This window comes from Physeter macrocephalus, chromosome 12 (assembly GCF_002837175.3).
Source record: "Physeter macrocephalus isolate SW-GA chromosome 12, ASM283717v5, whole genome shotgun sequence".
Taxonomy (NCBI): domain Eukaryota; kingdom Metazoa; phylum Chordata; class Mammalia; order Artiodactyla; family Physeteridae; genus Physeter; species Physeter macrocephalus.
In genome coordinates this window covers 58,272,045-58,290,352 of record NC_041225.1, presented here as the reverse complement: position 1 = coordinate 58,290,352, position 18,308 = coordinate 58,272,045, and the positions used below count along the sequence as shown (strand labels likewise).

The 18,308-nt window shown below is 35.6% G+C and overlaps 1 long non-coding RNA gene across 2 annotated transcripts in view; it reads left to right on the top strand.

The window, feature by feature from the left end:
- LOC102975512 (uncharacterized) overlaps positions 1 to 16,720 on the top strand; it is a 490,990-nt gene extending 474,270 nt beyond the window's left edge. Inside the window, exons 7-9 of one of the 2 annotated variants that reach the window (XR_002891078.2) lie at positions 1,891 to 1,993; positions 2,100 to 2,245; positions 4,795 to 5,047. This is a non-coding gene — a long non-coding RNA (uncharacterized lncRNA). Of the gene's footprint in view, positions 1 to 1,890; positions 1,994 to 2,099; positions 2,246 to 4,794; positions 5,048 to 16,351 lie in introns of those variants that run through there. The other variant, XR_008618890.1, reaches the window with a different exon arrangement.
- Positions 16,721 to 18,308: the final 1,588 nt, after the last annotated feature.

Here is an 18,308-nt window from a genome sequence, read left to right as displayed (position 1 = left end):
CAGTCCATTCTCTAGTAGGTCTGTGTTTTATTCCCGTCCTACCCCTAGGCTCTTCATGACATTTTCTTTTTTCTTAGATTCCATATATATGCGTTAGCATACGGTATTCGTTTTTCTCTTTCTGACTTACTTCACTCTGTATGACAGACTCCAGGTCCATCTACCTCACTAGAAATAACTCAATTTCGTTTCTATTTATGGCTGAGTAATATTCCATTGTATATATGTGCCACATCTTTATCCATGCATCTGTTGATGGACACTTAGGTTGCTTCCATGTCCTGGGCTAAGTGTTCTTTTAACCGCTGCTGCAAGCTGACGAGGTGTTGAATGTGCTCTATTCAGCAGCAAGAACTAAAAACCTTGTCAAAATCATGCTGTTTTGGAGACAGGCCGGGATGACTTCCACAGCATAGACAAACCTGCAGCGTGAGGGCAGCTGATCTACTGTGCCTAAGGAAGCATGATCCATCTGACCTGGTGGCTGCCTCAAGGCCCATCACCTCCTCCTAATCCCTGGGCGTATCTGTACCGCATGCTGCCCCCTCTTTGTCACTTACGCAGCATTGCCATTCATCAGATGGGGTCCAAGTAGGCACTCTGCTGGGGTTGTTCCTAAATACAGTAGGAATTAGACTGAGAAAACATACGGTGCTATAGCTCTGGCAGCAGTAAAGGAACAAAGGAAATGCACACTTGAAAAATGTCTGATTTAAACATCACCACCACAACAATTTGACTTCACTATTAATATTTATTATAAGCTTTTATCTTTTCTTTCTCTGCCCCCATTCTAGAATTGTTCCTTTTTGTTGATGCTTGATATTTGTCATAAAAAAGTTCTCAAAAAGCACTATAAAGGATTTTGTTTTAATTGTAATTTTTAAACAGGATTTCATCCATCTTATGAATGTAGTTGTCAGCAAACCAGGGCAGAATCAGCATGAGCTTAGGTCGGTGGGAGAGAAAATATTTTTGTCCTTATTCCATTTAGACATCCAGAGCATTGGGTTTGAAACCTGGCTCTGATTTTTTTGTTCTGTTTTTAGCATACACTTTCCCTTTCTGAGCTTCATTATCCTCAACTATATAATGGAAACAAACAAGACAAAGTCAAACAACAACAAAAAGAACCTCGTTCACAGGGCTATAGTCCATATTAAATAAGGAAATAATTGTAAAAGTACCAGTAGCAGTGCTTGAAGGATGGTAATGATTCAGCATATATTAGTTAGATCTAGATGTGGTTCATTATGAATTTGCTTAGACAGCAAACAGAATACGTATTAAAATTAGAAAACCTAGTCAGATAATTTTTCATGTAAATAGAAAGTACATTTAAAATATTTCAATTTCCATCTTTCAATTTCTATTTAAAAATCAATGAAACTCCATGGTCGTTATCTTTTTACTACAGCCACTGGTCCTTCACCATAGAATGCATGGTAGAAATAAATTTAAATAAATTGTGACTTCAGTCACACTCAAGAGTCATCATGAAGGAATTATTTTAAATATACATGACAAAAGCATTCTGAGAAGAACACATATCCTTTATAGGTGAGCGTTCTCATTATGCTTTAAATTATTTTAAAAATATATAGGATGTACAGTTATATAATGTGTTTTACTATTCTTGAGTTGGCAATATAATGAAGATCTGTATAAAATTTTATTCATCGTATAGCAAAATAATATTGACTTTTATTAGGGAAGAGGACAAAATGATTTCTGAGAGGTTTCAGTTTGACTTCTGACAATTTGAGCTTCTTGTAATAAGGAGTGATGGCTGGTTGAAATACTGACTTAATAATAGCAGTATTTGTCAAATAAAACTGTAAGTGCCTAAAATGAATGGGTTGCTTCTGACTAATTTCTGTCCTTTGCCAGATAAGATGTGAAAATGTAGACTTGAACCCCTGATGAGATGGAATGACCTGGATCATTCAACCGAGACAGAGGGAAGGCATGCCACTGGCTGAAATCCAATTAGGTAATTACATTTCTTTTAACATAAAATACTCATGTTATTTCAATTAGATAGTATATTTTTCATTTCCCTCCACTCTTTTTGCCTTCTCTTTCCATTTTCATTTCAGGTTAGACATGAAAATGAAATAGCTACTGATTTAGTCAGGGAGACTGGCAACATCATTTTAGCCGTAGGAGAGATGATGTTTGTGACATTTGGTATGAAACTTACTAATAGTCTCTTCAGTTGAAGTAGTGAATGATGGTGCAAAAGGTAAGTAAAAATAAGAAGCAGGAACTCTAAGATGATAAGAGCTGTACTTCTAATATTTTTTTAAGCCAAAAAATGTTTAAGCTGAAGGAATCCCATGTTATAGGCTAGTCCAGGGGTCAGCAAACCTTTCTGTAAAAGGCCAAGTAGTAAATACTTTAGGCTTGTGGGCCATGTGGTCACTTTCACAGCTACTCAGTTATGCCCTTGCAGAAGGAAAGCAGCCATGGGTAATACATGAACACACAAATGCAGCTGTGTCCCAGTAACATATTTACAAAACCAGGTGGTGGGCCAGATTTGGCCTGCAAGTGATTTGTGGACCCCTCATCTAATCTAATCTCTTTATTTTAGAGAAGAGGAAAATCAGGTTCAGAGATATTAAATGATATTAAATGATATAGTTAACCAAAGTCCATTAAAACTTTGTATCGGAGCTCAAGTTGCTGCCAAGTTTCCATGTACCGTAACCTGCTCTTTTTTCTATTGCATCATTGTTACATAAATGAGCCAAAAATGGCCTCTGTGTATTGGCCCCTACATTATTTCTTCCCTGAAGACTGAGACCTTCCAGCTCAAAAGCCTGCCAGCACTAGACTCAAATTTTTGCACATGTAATTATTTTTAAAATAGACCAAACAAGTAAATGTTTGGCCATGTCTAGCCTTCCTGCTTTGAATACCCTGTGAAACCTCACCCAACAGCTGTTATCTATTGATAAAATGGGGCCTTGAAATTATAAGGTCAGTTCTCTGACCAAAGACTCCCGTTAGGAGGCTAAGCAACTTTACCTACAGGTCTAAGCCCCATCTCAGTTTCCCTTCTCCCCTTGGAGTTGTCTTATCTCCCTCCCCTTCTGAGTAGGAGACCCCTGAGCCATAGCCTCTGGACAGACTTATTCTGTGAGGGACTTCTCCCACATGCAAACCTATCATGGCATTGCCAGACAAAGCTGGGTGTGCTACTGCCTATCATGGTCATATCTTTTTTCTGGACCAGCCCGTAAATCCCCTGACTTCCTACAATTGTGATCCATGAAAAGCAAACAAAACAGAAAATAAAAATATTTAAGTCATCTTTAGACAGTTTTTTCAATTAACAAACTAAATGCTTTATGAAGGGAAAAGTATTTCTGTAAAGTATGTTTCTCAGAATTTCCTCTGCTATAAAATGGTTAAACCATTAGGATTATGTTCATATGTGCAATGCCTCTGTTAGCAGAATGCACTTTTTCTTTTTCTGTGGAAGATGCTAAAAAATATCAAGGGGGTTGAGAAGTAATAAACGTTTGCAGACAGAAACTTTTTCTTTATAGTCTGTGTTCACTATGCATAGTGGGAAGTGGTTACAAATTTTCTGTGATAGGGTATTAGGAATAGTAAGAGACTTCAACCACTCCCTATGTATGTGAATATCCTTTCAAAGAAGAGTGCATGATCACAGTATAATTTAAAATATTTATGTGGCACAAATAAAATGGCAAAATCCCTGCCAATGTTTATAAATGCCTACTTGAAAATCCAAAGGATGAGTTTCAAACATTCTCTCTACCTTTTCCGAAGACAGGCTACTTTAAAAATGTGTTACGATACTAGTTGAGTAGTAGTATGGTAGATAAAGATTGTTGTTCAGAAAACGTTCACTGTCCATGACCACCACCTACATGGGAAGACTATACTTCCCATCATATTGACTCAGGGCTTAGCCATGTGACTTACTTTGGCTAGCAGGGTGTTAGCACACAGGATGTGAACAGAGGCTTGAAATGTTTGCACAGTTGAGCCACATATGAGGAAACACAGAAGGCTGGAAAACATGGACTCGTATAGTGGTGAAACACTTGGTAAAAGTGTTGCCTAAAATATCCTGAGAACAGGAAATTTACCTAATAAATTGGTGAAACTGGATGATAAGATTTTGAAAGAGAATACTGAGTGTGAAGTATGAGCTGGCTCCTGCTGTTGCAGTTGATACAGGAATGCAAGACAATGATGAGCTTAGAACAAGACTGGCTGGTTTACAAGATAATTTAGAAGGAAATTAAAGATAAATTTCAGAGTTGGAGTTTTTCACCAAATCAAAGGTGATCCATTTAAATGCAGCTGCAGGGAAAAGATCAAACACAGCATGCAACCAATAAGAAATGGGCTCCAGGTAAAGACCAAAGAGTGTGGCTTCAATCCCATTTTGTCATTTGTTAAAACTTGAAAATATTTAGGTGGTATCTAGTAGACCTTTCTTCTAGACCTAAATGGCTCTAAAAAGATTAAATGCCTTGTTAACAATGACACTTGCATCCAAATGACCTGAAATTAAATATATAGAGAGAGTTCTATCTCAAAAAGGATCGTGACTGTGGCTTTTGCCAAAGGAATTGATCCGTCTTTGAAAAAAGATGTGTACTAGCAAAAACAATGCCAACTAGGTCTAAAATATTAAAATATTTGAGATGCAAAAATATATCTGCTCTCCAACTATGTAAAGGAAAGGACCAGGTTGGAAAATCTCCTTGGCTACCAAGAAGGGCACACTCTCAAATTCTAACTCTGCAGATATGGCCAAGGAGGGTAACTGAAAAGGAAGTACATCCCTAAGGTGGAGTCAAGAGCTGGCAAGAGTGATGGACTTGGGTACCACTCTGTGGGAACAAAGCTGGGCCTAGTCAAGACCTATCCTGGAGTAGGACGACCTGACAACATCTACCCAGGAGAATTTCAGAACTCATATGGTCCTCTGACTGCTACATGTCTTCCACTTTTCCTCTTCTGTTTTAAAATGAAGGGTTAAAGAAGAAATAACTGGAATTAACAAAATATGTAGACCTGAATATAAACAAAAGTACATGTCAAAATCTCTGGGATGCAGATTCAGCTACAGAAGTTAGTGGTGAAATCATACCCTTAAATACATTTAATAAAATCAGATAAGAATGAAAATAAATAATCTAAATATTCATCATACAAAGCTATCCTTAGAACAAAAGGCTTCTTTTAACTTGACTTCTCTGTGAAATCAATTAATGTTGTATTTCCTTCCTTTGTATTGTGCTAAATTCCATTGTAGAATTAACCATATTCATTTATCAGTTTTCCTCTTGATTGAACTTGTGTTGATTCTAATTTTTAGCTATTGTGAATAAAGCTGCTATGAAAATTCAGGTACAATTCTTTTTGTGGATATATGTTTTTATTTCTCTTGTATTAATACTTAGAAATGACATTACTAGGTCAAATGTTAGGGGTAGTTTTAACTTTAATGAGAATCTGTGAACTCTTTTGCCCAAAGTACCATTTTATATTCCAGCAGGTATAAGTATTTGAAAGGAAAAATAAGCCCATCACTTTCTTGTTTGGTTACCAAGAAAGTAATCAGAAGTGTATTTAAAACCAGTAATAGTTTACAGTTTTAAGTTTAACATCTTAAAAAGCAGCTTGTCTGTATACCAGCATTTATCAATTATTAAAATATAATGAAAGAGGGCTTCCCTGGTGGCGCAGTGGTTGCGCGTCCGCCTGCCGATGCAGGGGAACCGGGTTCGCGCCCCGGTCTGGGAGGATCCCGCATGCCGCGGAGCGGCTGGGCCCGTGAGCCATGGCCGCTGAGCCTGCGCGTCCGGAGCCTGTGCTCCGCGACGGGAGAGGCCACAGCAGAGGGAGGCCCGCATACCACAAAAAAAAAAAAAAAAAAAAAAAAATATATATATATAATGAAAGAAAGCATCCCATTACAAAAAAAAGGAAAACCTTATATTAAAATATAATTAGGAAAACATTAAACAAGAAATATACACATACCATATGAATGAAATCATGAAACATTAGTGAAGAACATAAAAGAAGATACAATTAATGCTAAAATATGCTATAATCCTATTTAGTGAAAATATCAATTTTCCTCCATTAAATTTATAAACATAATGAAATCACAATCAAAAGTGCAATAGAAACATGATAGAAAATTACAAACTCATGTTAAAATTTATATGGAAGATTATAAATCGTGTTGAATTTTATGTGATTGTGTGTATGTGAAAGAACAGTGAAGATATTTTAGAAAGAAAAGTAGAAATCAATGTATAATTTACTCAAATAAGATATTTGAATGTATTTAACAGGGATGGCATTGATGCAAGAACCCACAAATTTATATAATAAGATTATTAAAAGAATTGCATTGGTTACCCATTTATAAACAAATACAGTTAGAATTTACCTTAAAGCATCTACTAGGAAAACCTCCAGAGTGATTTCAGAGGGAGGGATGGAGAGAGAGAAAGATCTTAAATTTACAGTCATTTGAGGGTCCCCTCATTTTATTCAATAATGGAGCATTAGAGTATAAGGAAAACAGAGATCATCTGGTCCAGCTTTTCTTTTTCAAATTATATTTTGTAAAATAATATTACCCTGAAGAGTTGGATTAGGAAGAATAGGTAGCCTAGAGAAGGATAAGGGATACTAATGAATCTTTGGAAAGAGAAAGGGAAACTGAGCCAGTGAGACAATTTGGGGTTGCATGTAAGATTTCATTTTGAAAAGGTTCCATATCAAAAACAGGTAGGTAGCTAGGCATGCAGATGCTTTATGATAGATAGATAGATAGATAGATAGATAGATAGATAGATAGATAGGCAGACAGATTTCCTCCAAGCCAGGTCCATCTCTTTTTACTTTTTCCTGTGCTATTTTAGATTGGGAATGCTATCTTGGATTTAAGTGGAACTGTAGCTGCTATAAAATAGTGTTGTTACAGTATGCCTAGATATTAGAAATGCATGGATGTTTCTAAGTGAATTGGTATATCATCTGCCAAAGAAAACCATAAAGAATTAGTGCAATTATACCCTTATCTGCAGGGAAATATGGAAATCAATGAAATATGATTCAATATCCACATATCTTTAGTAATAATTTAACATGAACACAAAATTAATGCATTTGAAATTATTACAAATATGATGCCAGCACTGCTCCTGTGGTAATAATAACAAATCTGTCAACACACAATGATTAGTTTGTGTGATCATTTAGTAGTTTTATGTAACTTTAGTAGTTTAAAATGAATTCCATATTTTATGAAACAAAGTTTTACCCACTTGCATTGTCATGCATTTGTCTCTAAAGAACACCAACCACTATTATATTCACTATGAAAATGCACTCTAATTGCCTCAGGACTCCTATAATGTACATCAGATCCTTAAGTGTGCTGACCAAAAATCTGGGATTGAATCGCTGCTTGAGAATTTATTAGCAGTGTGCCTTTGCACGAGTCACTTTTTCCTCTGAACATATTTGCTCCCTTGTAAAGGTATTGTGACAAATGAGGGACTAAATAAATGTACTATGTAAATCAAAAAGTACTCCACAGATTGCGATTGTTGGTATTGTTACAACAACTGGGACAATTAGAAGATTTATAGGAATAATTTTTTAAAGCTTTAATTTTTATATTTTCTCACAAGTTTTATATTTAATAGTGTGATTATTAATAATACTTTCTGATATTTATGCCTTGGCACAAAAGCTAAAAGTCACTAGCTCATAAGGCATAACTTCTATGAGCTTGTCATATACTTTATTCCTTTTTAAATAAAGAATACTCTATTGAGGTATGATTTTATCTTTTTAGTAAAAGGTGAAAGAAAGATCTATTTGATCTGAAGAGAAACCAAAGTATTATTGAGGTATGATTGACATACAAAAGTCTGTATATATTATTGTATACAACTTGACGAGCTTGGGGATAAGCATACACCCATGAAACCATCACCACAATCAATGCCATAAACATATCTATCACTAGACTGTTCTTAATGGAACCTTATTAGTTTGCTCTTGACCCCTAACCCAGAAAAGTATTCTGACAGCTGTCCTAGAGGACAGTCCCAACTGAAAATAGTATTTTGAAATATATCCTTGAGTAGCTGGTGTGATAGGGAAAATTAATGATGCCAAGATGTGATATTGACAATATTATGACAGTATGATAACTGCATCTTCAGACATTGCCCATGAAAGGAAATGGGAAATAAGGGGCTAAGTGTGAAAGAAAATTACTAGGATTGAAGGCATTTATGATTTCTATTAAGGTGTATGTGTGTAATGGAAAACATTTTACCAACGGAGATTCTTTTTCTTTCATACAAGGTAGTAATAATAGTTTGCCCAGCATGGAGAGACAAGAGGATTACATTTGGAGTTAGAGGAACTGTGTAATAATGCTGGAGTGACCATCTTGGTCATACCACTATACCTCTCTGTTCATCAACTTTCCCATCTTAAAATGTGAACTCTGAGTAGAAAGGCTACCTAAGACTCTTTCACATTCTGAAAGATGGTGGTAGGGATGGAGTGAAAAACAAAGCAATAAAATATGGCAGGAATTCTACCTGTCTGTAAGAAGCACCCTGTAAAATTACTTGCAGATTTTGACTGGCTGTAAATATAGGCTAGCTATGATTTTTAAACCTTGTGTGTATCGGCATCACTTGGAAAGCTTTTAAAATATGTATGTAAATTGCTGGATCCTACCACTCAGAATTTCTGATCTAATAGATTTTCTGTCTTTTTTCCTCATTGGATGGTGAACTCACTAAAAACATCCACTCGTATCCCCAGTACTTAGACTAATTTAGGCTCAGCAAAGGTATAAGAATAAGCAGAATAAGTAAATAATGAATTCTAAGTTTTGTGGGGAGACACCGTGTAAAATATGAGGGGAGAAATATATATATATATATATATATATATATATAGTGAATAAAATGAATCTCTAACATGCATTGACTTCAAGCGTTACAGAGAACGGACTAAGGGAGAGACAGGGTATAGACTATTGCCTTAACATAAAATTGGAAGGATTTAGGTCCCTAAGCCATGAAATTCAGAAAATGACAAGTTTGATGTTAAAGCATGCAAGTACAATGCAGATAGCATGATGAGTTGATGCTAGAAAGGAGAGCAAGTTAAGTTAACGTGTCTTTCTAGGCACATTATCCTATGTGCTTAATGTTTTCAATTTTTAATTTTTTAAAAAAAAATTTTGGATTATGAAATACTTTTTTTTCTGTAAAATATTAACAAAGAAATTTAGCACACGAATTAGATTTTTAAAAGAGTAGCAACGCTGAAGAAAGTCTTAGGTCTCCTTAGCTCTACAGGTCTGAGGAGGCAGCCCAGCCCCCAAGACATTTTCAGGAAATAAACACAGGGCTCTACAAAATGCAGCTGAAACAATCAGATTTAGGTGACAAGGCACACTGATGGCAGAGACTGCTTATCAACTACTTGGTTATCCATCACAAGCCAGAAGCAGCTGGGACTGTGAACGTGAGAGAGGCTTAAGTCTTGCCATCTAAGAACTTAGATCATAGGAATCTGGGGACACTGACTCTACAGAGCTAGAAATCTCCAGTTTCATCACTTAATAGTCACACATCTGTCAGTTATCACATGTACAGGACACATAGTGCATATGAAAAACGGGAGCTTATTTCAACAAGCAGTAATTCTCCCTAGTGTCTAATGAAGCTTTTTTAGTGTAGAGTGAAGACAAAAGTGACTTTTGTGTAGCATATGCCTGCTTCATTATAAGCTTTCTCTGTGTGCTACTGAAGAGAGAGAAAATAAAGGGTGCATTCATGGCCCCATACAGTAGGCCAAACCAAAGTTAAGTCACCAAGCACGTGTTGTTATTCTCAAGCAGATGTAAAGGCCTTTATGAAATCCAACCCATACTAAAAGCTAATGCAAAAGCAGGTATTATCAATACTACTTCTATCAGCTAGGAATGTACTTGGCCTCAAGTAAAAGAAAACCTGTACTAAGTTTCACAAGAGTCTATTTAACTGATGTACCAAGAAGAACCAGGAATGGCTCCTATAGCAGCTTAACAACACCTGCAGAAAGAAGCTCCTTCTATCTTTCTTTTTCACAATGCTTACTAATAGCCACTTCACTATCATGAATTGAGAGCCTCTTTCAGACAGAAAGAAGGAATGAGGAGAAGAGGTGGCACTGGCTGACCAGCCTTGAAGTTTCATTGTGTCGAGGAAGGATGGAAAATTGGTATTTTAGCTTCAGAGTGACTGAAATAGTTAGAAGGGGTTTGGAAATGGAGCTTAGGTCATCCAGTTTAGTTTACTACTTGTTCTAATATAAAGTACTAAATATTCAGGTTATAGGGGTCCAATGGAAACAATACATAATTTAAAACCTCTTATATCCTAATGTATCCCTGTATGATCTACATATCTAAAATGTTTTGATGCTCTTACTTTTTTTATTTTGCCAAAAGATGTCAAATATTTTCACATGACTATGTCACAATGTTCACATACCTCCCCCAATTTCAGAGGTTAAAAGGTCAAAATGATGCACATTTTTATATCTTCTAATATTGGCCACTTCTATATCATTATTTGGTAATATTTTCAAGTATAAAAACACCACTTTTTAAATAACATTTTATGAACACAAAAATATTGTCAGTTTAGTATTTTTGAACAGTATGGAAAAGCACAAAAATGGCTATAATCCCAGGGTTCACATTTAGGGTGTAATATTCCAATGCTATAATTTGATGGATTTTCAATCACATGATTAAAATAATTTTGTAAGAATAATGTATTGGATTTAATGAAAAATAAAATAAATATTTGTTTTATTTTGGTTTTAGCCTGTACGTTTAGATATTGATTTTGCAAACATATTAAATCAAAATTTACTTTGAATGCATGTAGGATGGCATAAGACTAATTGAACAGACGGTAGTATTCATATGATTTCTCACAGAATAATGTACTATAGAAAGGTGTACATTAAAATGTTAAAGCTTAAGTTGTTAATATACATGTAATGGAGTCCCTGAAGAGGAGAAGGGGAGGGGGCAGTAGACAAATATTTGAAGGAACAATGGTCACAATTTTTCAATTTGCCGAAAAAATGGAAACCTATAGATCCAGGAAACTTAACAAGCTCCAAGATAAGAAATATGAAAAGAACTATTCCAAGGCACATCACAAGCTGCTTAAAACCTGTGGAGAAAAAGAAAACCTTAAAGCCAACCAAAAAAAACCTAAAAAACAAAAGGACATGCTTATATGTAATGTAAAAAGAACAGGTGTAAGCATGACTTTAGATTTCTCATGGGAAAAGATGCAAGTTGAGACTACAATAACAACAATGCATGGTACAGCAAAGTCATTTTCTTAATTTTGGTGATGGTTTCATGTATATATGAATTGTATCAAATTTTACACTTTATATATGTTCAGTGTGTATGTCAATTATACCTCCACAAAATATTTTTTTAAATAAAAATAAAATAAAAAGCCTATGAAACAGTAAAAAATGCTAAGTCCTGCCATCATGATTTTGTATATCCTCTTTTTACATTGAATTTAACATACAATGAAAATGTGCAGGAAAATATGATAAAATTTTTATGCCAACTGGTTTTCCATTCACTACTAAATGTGATAGGATATAAAGACTCCAAGATTTTTTCCCTGTGGCAAATTCTTGCCAATTTAAACTAGAAGCTCTCAAAGCTAAAAGGCACCTTTGCCCATTTCCAAAATAAGCGTGGAGATTTTACTTAAGAAGAAGTTTTGACTTGAAAATTTGGATTTCCCATCAAAGGCTTTTCATGAAAAATCCTACAAATTTGCTTATCACCTGGTGAAGAAAACTAAGAAAATCATTATCATGGAATATTGGTGAGGCCAGGTATCATTAAAATTGTTAAGCTTGGAGTAGAACCCGGCTTGGAGTAGAAGAAAGCTCAAGCTCAAGCAACATCATCTCAGATATCATCTGCTCTGGAATCACTGATTGCTGAGGTTTCTTTTATGACATTTATCTGCAGCATGAAATGGGGTGCAATTTATTTTAGGACACCCACTTTTTGATTTTCATCTACTCCAGGCAAACTGACACCACTGAAGAAGTCATCCAATTTTTTTAGACCCCTTCATATATTACAAAGAATATTATCATACAAAAATGTCAAGAAATAAAAATCTTGTTATTCTTGCTCTATGGAGCATCTATAATTTTTGATAACATATGTTATTTTCCTGATTGGGTCATGAAGAACATCCATGTCATTGCTTCTACATTGGCCTGTGTTATCCTCAAATACTATTAGGCTGAAATTCAGCTAGTGTTACTGTTTCTTAGGTTTTACTGTCAAACACACAAAGCAGCAGGGTAAGGGTTATACTGGAGATTAAGAATAAAAAATGAAGAGTCGCTGTACTGTGAGGTTGATCATGTGACTTCATTTGTTCTTGGAGATGTGCCTGTAGGTTGATGATCAAGGCAGCCTGAACAGAATAAGGAAGCCGTGTGATTAGGTAAGTGAATACTTGTGGCTTCTGCTTTTTATAAGTTTCCTTACAGCAAAACCCATCAATACTCAAAAGTCCCCTCCATTGCCATATATGTAAATTGTGGCATCATGAACATATATTGCAACATTCAATTTTTCTTAATGCATCATCAAGCCAACCTGAGTTTTAGTGTATTAAGCCAGACAGTAGTCTATCAGAATCCACTTCTGGTCAGCGATATGGTGACAATCCCCAATTTCCAAACAACTTCTCACTAATCTCATCTCAATAATTGTTACTCCTTTACACTTGTGACAGTAAATTTTCCAAAACAGCACATATGAACAAGTGATATTAATTACAACTCCATCTGTTCTAACCCTCTCCACTCTCCTAGCCACTGTAGAGTCACCAAATAATAAAATTCCAATGTGACCCTTGAGTTTGTAGGAGTCAGTGTGTAGTTTTATCTTGTGTTGCCCAGGACTTAAAGTTGCAGATGTTCATTCTGACACTGATGAAGATCTCTTCAAATTTTAGTAGTCAGCTTTCACCCAATGGAAATGACTTCTAAGAAGGCCTACTTATGGTTTCCCAGGTCATTAGCCAAGGTTTAGGATTATGAGTTTATGCAATTAGAAAGCCTATCACCAGGAGTAACAGACTCAGGGTTGGGAGGTCCAGGAACCGCTTCTTCCTCATTTCAACATACTCTGACTTGATTTTTGTGGATATGAAGCAATAATAGCAATTCTCCCAAATTCTAAGACTAGAGAGTTATTGAAGGCTGAGTGACTCTGTCCCCTATTGTGCTTCTATCCAGTTGCATTGCCACTGTGAGCGCTATATCTTTATTTTATTAACAGTAATCTTTACATATTACTCACCTTCCTTATTAAGCTATTAAATTGGGAGTTGTATTTCAAAAAACCCATGCCCCTCCCCAGGATGTAATATTGGCATGTCTTAAACAGCTTGAATGATAAGAGGAATCCAGGGGCATCTAATGAGTCTGTTGCACTAACCTAGCACATTTCTTCATGCTGAGTAAGTGACCCAGCACAACCCACTCCTAACCTTCTGTTATTTTATACCAAGCAAAGCATTTTTGCCTGGCATGCAACTATTAGTGCCTAACTTCTCAAGTCCCCAAAGCACCAGAACATCTGTTCCCAAACTTAGCCCACTTTTCTAACATTTTGGCAAATGTTCTCCCTACCTGAATGGAGGTGTCAACACTATCCCTAGAGTCTTTTAGGTGGAGAGGTTATGAAGGTGAACCTTCAACTTCTTTGCAAATTAGCCAGTAGCATCCTTGGCCTCCAGAGGGTGGTACTTTAGGCTGTTTGGGTTTCTGGGTTCCATATCTGAACCTCTAGGCTTGGTGCAGAAATTCTGGATTATGACATTAGTAAAACAGATTCTCCTAGTTTATACCAGCTCTAAGGCAGCTATTAGGTGCCAACCTAGGCATGCAGTACTTTCAGTTTATGTGTATAGTTTCCATGCTTAAATCAAAGACCCAAACTTTGGCATCATTTTATGAAAATGGAAATGGCGAGGGATCTTCCCCCCATAGCAATTATTAATTATTTATAATATTACATAATACTTTCTGAGACATATTTTCAGAGCCAGAACAGGATAGCACTCAGTAGTAGTCTGACTGCCTTGACAGTTATCTTTCCTAAATAGTGATTAGAAGCAAACATTGTACACTGGTGAAGCACATTAAAACTAGCAATAAAATTTTGAGAGTTTTCTCTTTATTAAAATTGGAGCAAATCAAACTGGGCATGGAATAATAAGCAAAATAAAGTTCTCATCTATGGGCACCTTGGGAGAGAGTACTTGCCAGTGAAGTAGCACAAGAACAGACTTCATACTCAGGATTCATTTCAAATATAAACTAGAACTTAAGGACACAAGGTGATGCCAGTCTACATCAAGTACAGGGGCTCAACCTCCTGTAGAGTTTTAGATGTCTGTCTACTTTCTAGATGCTTCTCATGAGCCTTTACATATGTCCATATTGTTCCCATTAAAAAGAAAAGCAAGAAGAGCATGGAAGAGGAGGAGGGGAAGGAAAAGAGGAAGAGCAAGAACAAGAAAAGGAAAAAAGCAAAGAAAAGAAACATCAGCAAAACAAAGGCTACACACCTCTATGGAGATAGCATTTAGTATCTTTCCTCTCTGTCTGTGGTATAAACTTTCATTTGTTCACTATTATCTGGGTTCCCTGACTTCCTTACTAATATAACACCTAATTTTTAGCTGGGCACATGGCCTACCTGGAATGAAGAATACATTTTCCAGACTCTTTTGACATTAGGCTTGGCTATGTGTCAAAGCACTTATCAATAGAAGGCAAACAGATGTATCTGAAAGTGTCCAGAAATCACCACTGTAGGAGTAGACAAGCTTCTGTCCTTGTCATCCTTCCTCCTCCCTGATGGCTGGACTGCAGTCATTATGGCCTGAGACTCAGCAGACTTCTTAGATTATGTAATGGAAGTTGAGGATGGGGAAGCAATAAGATTGACAGAGCTTGCGTCCTGATTGTCATGAAGCCGCCTTAAACTTACACAAAGTTATATGTCAATTATAGCTCAATAAAATTGAAAAAAATAATAGTGATGGTACTGTAAGGATGAGATAATTTTGAAAATCCCTGGCACGAAAAGCCTGGTTTTATTTTACAAATGCTTGCTGTTAAAAATGCATTTCATAAGTGGTAGCTATTATGGTGATGCTGATATTATCAGTCAGGCATTGTGCTAGGCAGTATGTGTACAGCAAGGCAGCCCCTACCCGCAGTGAGCTTACAGTAGAGGAAAAGATAGATCAAAACAACATATTAAAAGGCATAGAATTGTGAAACATAGGCAGATATTAAAAACTTTTAATTTTAAATTGTACTATATATTTTTCCTGGGTTTCTTAAAGTTATTGTAAAAATCCATTGAACTTTCACCTTTTAGACATATCTCCAATAATAAAAATGGGTAATAGAAGTAAAATTACAAAACATCCACAAACCATCTGTTTGCAGTTAATCCAGCGTACTTTTCCACAGGAGAACAAAAATAATCCCCAAATATTTTACCATATACTTGAACCAAAGATTTGAAGAAATAAAACCCTATTATACCATTTCGACATATATCATCTTTAAAAGTACAGCCTTTTTACTTGAGGGAATAGAATTTCAATTGTGATATGCACGTGTAATGCATGGTATATGTGTGTGTGTGTGTTGTTATTTGCTTAGATAAAAATTGTTGGTAAATATGAAGCCTGATTATAATATATACCAATTTAATATATTTAAGTAGATTTAAAGGAAATTGAGAAATAAAAAATACAACTACTCAGGAAAAAATGCAAATAATTATATTTATAAACTAAAATTCTAATAGCACTATTCACAATTTTATTTTATACTGAGAATTTAACTCAGTGCATCAATATCTTGAATATATATTTTTTTACCAATGTAAAATTTTTCAAAGAATTATAAACAGCTATGGATTAAATGAACTAAAAAGAGAAAGTGACAATTCAGGTTTTTCTCTTGGATTTTATTTTCAGTGATGCATATGCTTCAGATAATGATACCAGATAATTAACATTTTTGAAAGAAAATTAGTTTTAGTAATGGAATCAGATTAGCTCATAAAAGCACAAGCTATTTCCTCACATGTACTATGTGTAAATGGCCCTCAAATTTTTCTTTTAATCAATAAGCTTCATGAATGTTTTTTTTCCATCAGGATATATAGAATATGGAGAACAGATACTTAATCTGGATAAAATAATATACAAAACAGAAAAAGGTCTGGATCTTTATCCACTCAGATTTCCTTCTTCCTGAAGTGGCCCCTGACAGGATTCCTATTGGCCAATAAAACATGAAGAGAAATCTGTGTGTGTGTTCTGGGGAATGAGGTGCTATTGCAAAGAAGTGGTCTCTTCTCCTGCATGTTACAAATGCGTAAGTCATGTGGAACTGCTTCAGTCATCTGGAAGCCAGGGGAAGAACCAACCCAGTGATAGAGTTGAACACAAGATGGAAAAACCAGAGAAGAAGAAAAGAACCTGAGACTGTTATGACATTGTTGATTCACTGAATCAAAATCTGGAACCACCCTATGTCTGGACTTGCTGTTTCATGAGAAACTATATTTTCTATTGTTTAAGTCAATTTGAACTTCCTGTTACTCTAAGCCAAAAGTCTCCTGATTAATATAGTCTCTTTCTGCTCAATTGGAAAATCATTACATGTATACCAACTGTAGAATGAATAAACAGATTGTGGCATATCCATATAATAGAATACTACTCAGCAATACAAAGGAATGAGCAGATACATCCAACAACACGGTTGAATCTCAAAAGCATCATGCTAAATGAAAGAAGCGAGACTAGAAAAGTCACTGACTGTACAACCCTATTTATACGACATTCTTGAAAAGTCAAAATCAGATCAGTGATTACAAGAGGAGGGGGTGGGGAGAGAGGTTTGACCACAAGGAAGCAGAAAGGGACTTTTGGGGGTTGAGAGAAATGTTCTATGTCTTGATTGTAGTGATGATTACACTCATCATACACACATCACATAAGAATGGTGAATTTTACTGTATGTAAATTCTACCTCAGTGAATAAAAATATCTATTTGTTAAATAAATAAATGAAAATACTCCAAAAGAAAAAAAGGATTGGAAGTCATCATGCTACAGTATCTTCTTAATTCAGAATAGAAATGATAAAGTATTTTGCAAGTAATGTTTTGCTGATATTGAAAGTTTTAATACTAAAAAGTGATGAGCTTTTTTAATAAATTACAACTGATTTTATATAATCCCTAGAGTAACATGACTCTTCTTCACTTGCAGCCCTGTTCCCCAACTAAACTTCCTCAATAAATAGCTTAGTCTCCCTGTTGCAATGTTGGAAAACCGTGTGCTCTGTTTTCTTAACTGAGAGAGAAAAAATGGTCATCCAGTGTCTACTTTAATGCTTCTGATCAATGGCTCTGACTTTTAAAAAGATGAAAAGCTATCCAAGTATTTAAGAAGTAGGAAGAGTCAAGACCCTCAAGAATTAAAAGTAAGTAAGGATGCAAGGTTTTCATTAGAAGAATTTTTCCTGAGTTTGCTGGTCATTGGAACATTAATTATGAACAATTTTGGCATAAGTCTTTGCTAATGCAACACTGAAGCAGCTCATTCTACTAATGGCTAGCTCTAATTCATGACAAGGTCTTTCTTATAAGAAGCAGAACTGTGGCTTGCCAACTGATCAACATTTGTCTTCTGAATGAGGCCTTTTCTTTTACCATATTAGGGCCTTTTAAATAATTGAAAGCAGCTACCATTTACCCGCCTCCACCCCCATTTCTGTCTTTTCTTTCTAGGGTCTGTGTGTTGCAGGGATGGAGAAAGAGGAACATTTCTTCACCCATGAGGTTATATAAGAGTAATTTTATTTCTTTTTTCAGCAGTGATGAGTATGAGAAACACGATATCAGGTTCTCTCTCTATTCACACCATCCACCCACACCCTTTTCTCTCTTCCACCTGGAGAAAGTGATTAATACAGGCAAAGGCCTAATATGCATCCCTCTCTAATGGTCAGAGTTAATATTCCATGTCTGTCTTGGCCTCTCAGCAGTTTCTCTCTCAGATGATAAGAATGCCTATAAATGGCAGATATTCTCCTCAATTCTG